The following is a 6,272-nucleotide window of genomic DNA, read 5'->3' on the forward strand; positions in this document are numbered from 1 at the left end:
GTTCCTTCTTGTGGGAAACAAAGCATCATTCCAACAGTGCCCAATGTGACGGAGATGAAAAAATAAAATGAAAGCAGAGGGAGGGCTGAGTGTATCTATCTTGCTTACCAGTGAAACCAAAGGCTTTCATTTTGGTCCTGAGCTCCAATGGCAGAAATGTCATCCAGACAGGGCCAGGAATCGGCTGCAGTCACTTTGCATGGACACATGACAAGAGAAAAGCACAATTCAAGAGGCAGGTGTGGAGTATGCAGAATTTTTTTTTATTGTCATCATTCATTGGGAGCTGACTTAATACTGGGGCATATGGAGAAACTGAACAAAAATTGAAATCTGCCCTAAAGACTCTCAACAATAGCCCGCCCAGTGTGGCTCAGCGGTTGAGCATCCACCCATGAACCAGGAGGTCACGGTTCCATTCCCTGTCAGGACTCATGCCCAGGTTGCAGGATGGATCCCTGGTACGGGGAGTGCAGGGAACAGCAGATCAATGATTCTCTCCGTCATTGATGTTTCTATCACTTTCCCCCTTTCCCTTCCTCTCTCTGAAATCAATAAAAAGATTTTTAAAAGACTCTTAACATTAGTAAGTTTAATTGAGAAGCAAATTCAATTGAATTCAACATGTATTGATTGAGGGCTTCCTATATATCAGATCCTATTATAGACACTCAGCATAATCCAGTGGATATATACATACAGATATCTATATCTATATCTATATCTATATCTATATCTATATCTATATCTATATCTATATCTATATCTATATCTATCTATTTATCTATCTATCTATCTACCTACCTACCTACCTACCTACCTATCTATCTATCTATCTTTATCTTGGGGAACTTACATTTCTTCAGGGAGCTTAAATTGTACACTCAATATACAATTGGGTTGAGATGATTGGAGCTTTAAGGAAAACCCTTATTCTTGTTGAGAGAGGGAAAAAAAGATTTTTCACAACCCAAACTGAGTAACTGAAATATTTAAATGCTTCAGAAGGTTGAGTTCACTACTCAGATGAAGAAAATGAAATTAGAAAGTCAAAGGAAGACCCTATAATCATACCAGGGGCTTATTTACGAGGGGTGTTAAGCAAAGACAAGAAAATAAATGGATGAACAAAAGCCTAAGGAGGAAATTAAATTCAAATTTCTGGATGAAAAAGAATGGGGATTATTAGTATAGTCTGCTTCAAAGGCTAAGAACTTTATTATAGCAGCGAGGGATCCTTTTGCTTGTTCGTGGTTCTCATGCCAATCACGTGCATTGGACAGAAGAATGGAAGTAGCGGGCAGGGTTCCTTAGCTGCAAGTCGCTCATGTGGTTGTAAAGCAGTGCTGACCACCTGGACACTGCAACGACGGGGCTGTTCCACATCTGCGCCGTCCAATCTACTGGCCAGGCAAAAAGATGGATGCCCGGTCACATTTGAATTTCAGATTAAAAAGAAATGGTTTTTTAAATTTTTTTTTTTATTTGAGAGGAAGAGAGAGAGATTTTGTTGTTCTACTTATTTATACATTCATTGGTTTCCCTGACCAGGGATCGAACCCTTCAACTTTGTCATATCAGGACAAGTCTCTCTCTTTAAAAAATTAAATATATATATTATTGATTTCAGAGAGGAAGGGAGAGGGAGAGAGAGCTAGAAACATCAATGATGAGAGGGAATCATTGATCGGCTGCCTCCTGCATGGCCCACACTGGGGATCGAGCCTGCAACCCGGGCATGTTCCCTGACCAGGAATCGAACCCTGACCTCCTGATTCATAGGTCGATGCTCAACCACTGAGTCACTGCGGCCAGGCTCAGGACTACTCTCTAACCAACTGAGGTACCCAACCAGAGCTAGATAATGTTTATAGTATGCTGGGCTATACTCATCTGAAATTCAAATTTAACTGTTCTATATTTTTTTTCTCTAACTACGGTCACCCTAGCCACATGTGGCTATTGAGCACTTGAAATAAGCACAGTGTGACTGAGAAATTGTCATTTTAATTTTATTTAATGTTGATTAATTTAGTAGCCATAAGTGGCAAGTGGCTATCATATGGGTTAGTCAGCTGGATCTGAAGAAGCAAGGTACGTGACAGTTTTTATTTATTTTATTTATTTATTTTTAAAAATATGTTTTTGTTGATTTCAGAGAGAGGAAGGGAGAGGGGGAGAAATTCAGAAACATTAGTGATGAGAGAGAATCATCAATCGTCTGCCTCCTGTATGCCCCATACTGGAATCAAGCCCACAACCTGAACATGTGCCCTGACTGGAAATTAAACCGTGACTTCCTGGTTCATATGTTAACACTCAACCATTGAGCCACACCAGTCAGGCCAGGGATGGTTTTTAAACTCAAATTTTCCATTCCAGGCACTGACTGTCAGGAAGACCTGCCTCAGCTCCCAAGAAGCTCAAGTGTGCTGCCATGCTGGGAGGTCTTCAGTGGCTTATCTGAAATAATAACAACTACAGTAATAATAAGCAATTTATTGAGCAATTATTATGTTTTGTGATGCACACTTTAAGTATTCGATGACACTGAATCCTGCCAACTTTGTAGGTAAAAATATGTAGCTAAACATTATCCCCCCGTTATGGGTGATGAAAACAAAGCTCAGAGAGGTTCAGTGACTTGGCTTAGTGCACAGAGCTAGTATGTAGAATAAGCGAGTTTAAATGCAGGTCATTAGACTGACTCGCCTCTAAATGATTATGTCCTTTGGACACAGATTTTCAAAGCCAAGACTTAAGAAATTACTTTCTTTTAAATAATACTTTATTGTTGAAAGAATTACATGTGTCCCCCCCTTTTTCCCATTGACCCCCTCCAGCCCACCACCGTAAGAAATTCTTAAAGCCAAATGGTAGGCAACAGGAAGATTGGCATACGTCTAAAGAGTACCAAATGGTCATGGAAATTGTCCACAAGAGGCAGAAAGAGGATGGAAAGAGAATTCCTGGCTTTGCTAGTTTTGGTAAATGGTTGGATGACTCCATCCAAGTTACTGAGTTCCTGAGGCTCTCTGATCTTGTTTTTAAAATGAGGTGAAACTTCATTTTGTTGGGGAGATAATAGGAGAGAATATGTTTGAAATGCCTGGCATATACTCATAAAGAATAATTATATGTGATAACATACATAATAGTTATATTTTTTCTAATAATGAAAACAAAATTTGTGTGTTATACAACTCACCTAAGAGAGTTGCAATGATGTCTAAAAATTGTCAAGGAGATGATTTAACTTTCACGTTGGAGAACTTATGTATACCTGAGACATTTCAGAAATTTCTTTAGCGTCTTGAAAAGGGGGGGCGGGATGTGACAATCTTGTTAATCCTAAGTCTATGACAATATCATAAAATTAGTCATTTTAAAAAAGCACTCACTTGTTGGGTCTGACATACACATGGCACTTTGACCTGGTCAATCTATTTATTTGCACTTTTTAAAAAAATGATCAAATGGCCCATTGGTGTGGTTCAGTGGTTGAGCGTCGACCCAGGAACCAAGAGGTCACTGGTTTAATTCCTGGTCAGGGCACATGATTGGGTTGTGGACTCAATCCCCAGTAGGGGATATGCAGAAGGCAACTGACCAATGATGCTCTCTTATCATTGATGTTTCTATTTCTCTCTCCCTCTTCCTTCCCCTCTCTCTAAAACAAACAAACAAACAAACAAAAAATAAAAAATGATCAAATGTGTAAAGCTGACATCCTCATGGGATTCCTTTTACCCTGGCCCCATCCCATCATCCCCAAGTCCCACCTGAGGAAGTTCAGGTCAGGACTGGGTAAAGGTGAGTGGCATCTGGTGCCACACTGCTTATTGATGAGTGTGCTTTCCCATGCCCATATATCTCAAGTGTGCTGTGTCAGAATCCCATCCCTCCCTGCAGAACGATGATATTAACCTGAATGATGAGCCCAGCTCTGGGACCATATCACGTCCGATGAGGACCTGATAGTCTGTAATGGTCAAGGTTCTCCAAAGGAACAGAAACAATAGGATGTGTAGATATACAGAAGGAGAATTATTTTAAAGAATTGGCTCATGACAATTACGGAAGCTGGCATGTCCCACATCTCCAAGGTGGGCGAGCAGGCTGGAGACCCCGGAAGAGCCGATGCAGCGTTTCAAGTCCAAAGGCCAGCTGCTGGCTGAACTCCCTCTCGCTGGGGGAAGGTCATTCTTTTGTTCTATTCAGATCTGCAACTGACTGGATGAGGCCCACCACATGATGGAGGGCCATCTGCTTTACTGACAATCCACTGGTTTAAATGTAAATCTCATCCAAAAAACATATTCACAGAAACATCCAGAACAATGTTTCACCAAACACCTGGGTACCAGGGCCCAGCCAGGTTGATGCATAAAATTAACCATCACACAATCTAACCATAACAACTACAGTAATAATAAACAATTTATTGAGCAATTATTATGTTTTATGATGCACAGTTTAAGTATTCTATGATACTGAATCCTGCCAGCTTCGTAGGTAAAAATATGTAGGTAAACATTATCTCCATGTTATGGGTGATGAAAACAAAGCTCAGAGAGGTTCAAGTAAAGCCCAAACAATTTACCCTAAATGAGGCCTCGGGCTCTTAGGCGGAGCCTATTGCCTCAAATCCATAAGACAACCGGGCTCGTACTCCTAACAACCTTTGTCATCTAGTTTCACAAATCTGGGCAGATGACAAATGAGGGAAGGAGGTAGAGAGTGAGTACTTGCTAGAGGCAGATGCCAGAAACAGTGAGAAGAAACAGCTCACAGCCTGGCAGTGAGGAGGAGACGGAAGATCTATAAAAAGTAGACAGAACTGTAAACGTTCAGCTGCTAGGGCCTTTGAATGTTGAGACAAATTGTTCGGCTTGCTTCCTGGCGTGAGGCTATAATACAGCCCAGTATAGCAACTGCTGTTCTTAATAATATACCTGGGCCTCTAAATAACAACACGCTTGGATTAGCTGTTACAAGGGGTGGGATGAAAGAAAAAGGGCAGTTTTTTCGCCCTCGCTGGATTGGCTCCGTGGATAGAGTGTCGGCCTGCAGACTGAAGGGTCCTGCGTTTGATTTCAGTCAAGGGCACATACCTTGGTTACAGGCTTGATCCTTGGCCCTGGTCGGGGCACATGCAGGAGGCAACTAATTGATGTGTCTCTCTCACATAGATGTTTCTCTCTCCCTGTCTCTCCCCTCCCTTCCACTCTCTCTAAAAATCAATGGAAAAATAGCCTCCTCTGAGGATTACTAAAAAACAAAACAGAACAAAAAAGGTCAGTTTTTAAAGGATGGGGGAGGGAGCATGATAGTCACTAGCTGGTATGCTCTCCCTGCCCTCAAATGCTCACTTGTACATGGGCAATGTAGTGGATTATTTGTTGGCTCTTTAATTTTTTTTAACAAAAAACAATCTTTATAATAGACACCTAAATACAATATGGTTTTTTAAAATGAAATCATGTGTATATAGTTGTATTCATAAAGATAAGTATACTCATCAACAACTATACAATAACAGCAAATACAAATGCAAACAAAGATATTCTTCTGAATTGTTTCATCGAGCCTCAAAAACCACCAATCTTTTAGTCCTTTTCTTGTACATTATTCTGTATCCACATTCTCTGCACCTGATTGGATCCCTGGATTTTATTTCATTTTCTGCCTGACATTCTCCACAGATATATACCCTTGGCTGCTGCTTTGGGGGTTGGACGTCCTTCTGGGTGTCCATTGTTAATCCTTAGCACCAACACCTAATTTTTTTTTAAATGAGCCAATTTCCCCTTTTCAGGACAATGGTATCCTGATCCCATTTTAAAATATCTATGCATTTGATCCTCAAGCATGCAGTAAGGGTGGGATGGATAGCACTCCTCCAAGGGTGGCCCTAGACCAGTGATGGTGAACCTATAACACGTGTGTCAGAGGTGACACGCGAACTCATTTTTTTGGTTGATTTTTCTTTGTTAAATGGAATTTAAATATATAAAATAAATATCAAAAATATAAGTCTTTGTTTTACTATGGTTGCAAAGATCAAAAAATTTCTATATGTGACACGGCACCAGAGTTAAGTTAGGGTTTTTCAAAATGCTGACACGCCGAACTCAAAAGGTTCGCCATCAGTGTCCTAGACATTAGCAGATAGAATCACGCCATTTTCCCTTTGACCTTGCCTCAGAGAGCAGCCCGTATCCAAACTGGCACTGTCGTGATGCAAGGGAATGTTTGCTGGGGCGAGTGAG

The 6,272-nt window shown here is 40.8% G+C and overlaps 1 pseudogene; it reads right to left on the bottom strand.

Annotated features, from left to right (window-relative positions):
* Positions 1-5,581: 5,581 nt before the first annotated feature.
* On the bottom strand, positions 5,582-5,758 carry LOC102437759 (annotated as a pseudogene).
* Between the last annotated feature and the right edge of the window lie 514 nt (positions 5,759-6,272).

This window comes from Myotis lucifugus, unplaced genomic scaffold (assembly GCF_000147115.1).
Source record: "Myotis lucifugus unplaced genomic scaffold, Myoluc2.0 scaffold_528, whole genome shotgun sequence".
Lineage (NCBI taxonomy): Eukaryota > Metazoa > Chordata > Mammalia > Chiroptera > Vespertilionidae > Myotis > Myotis lucifugus.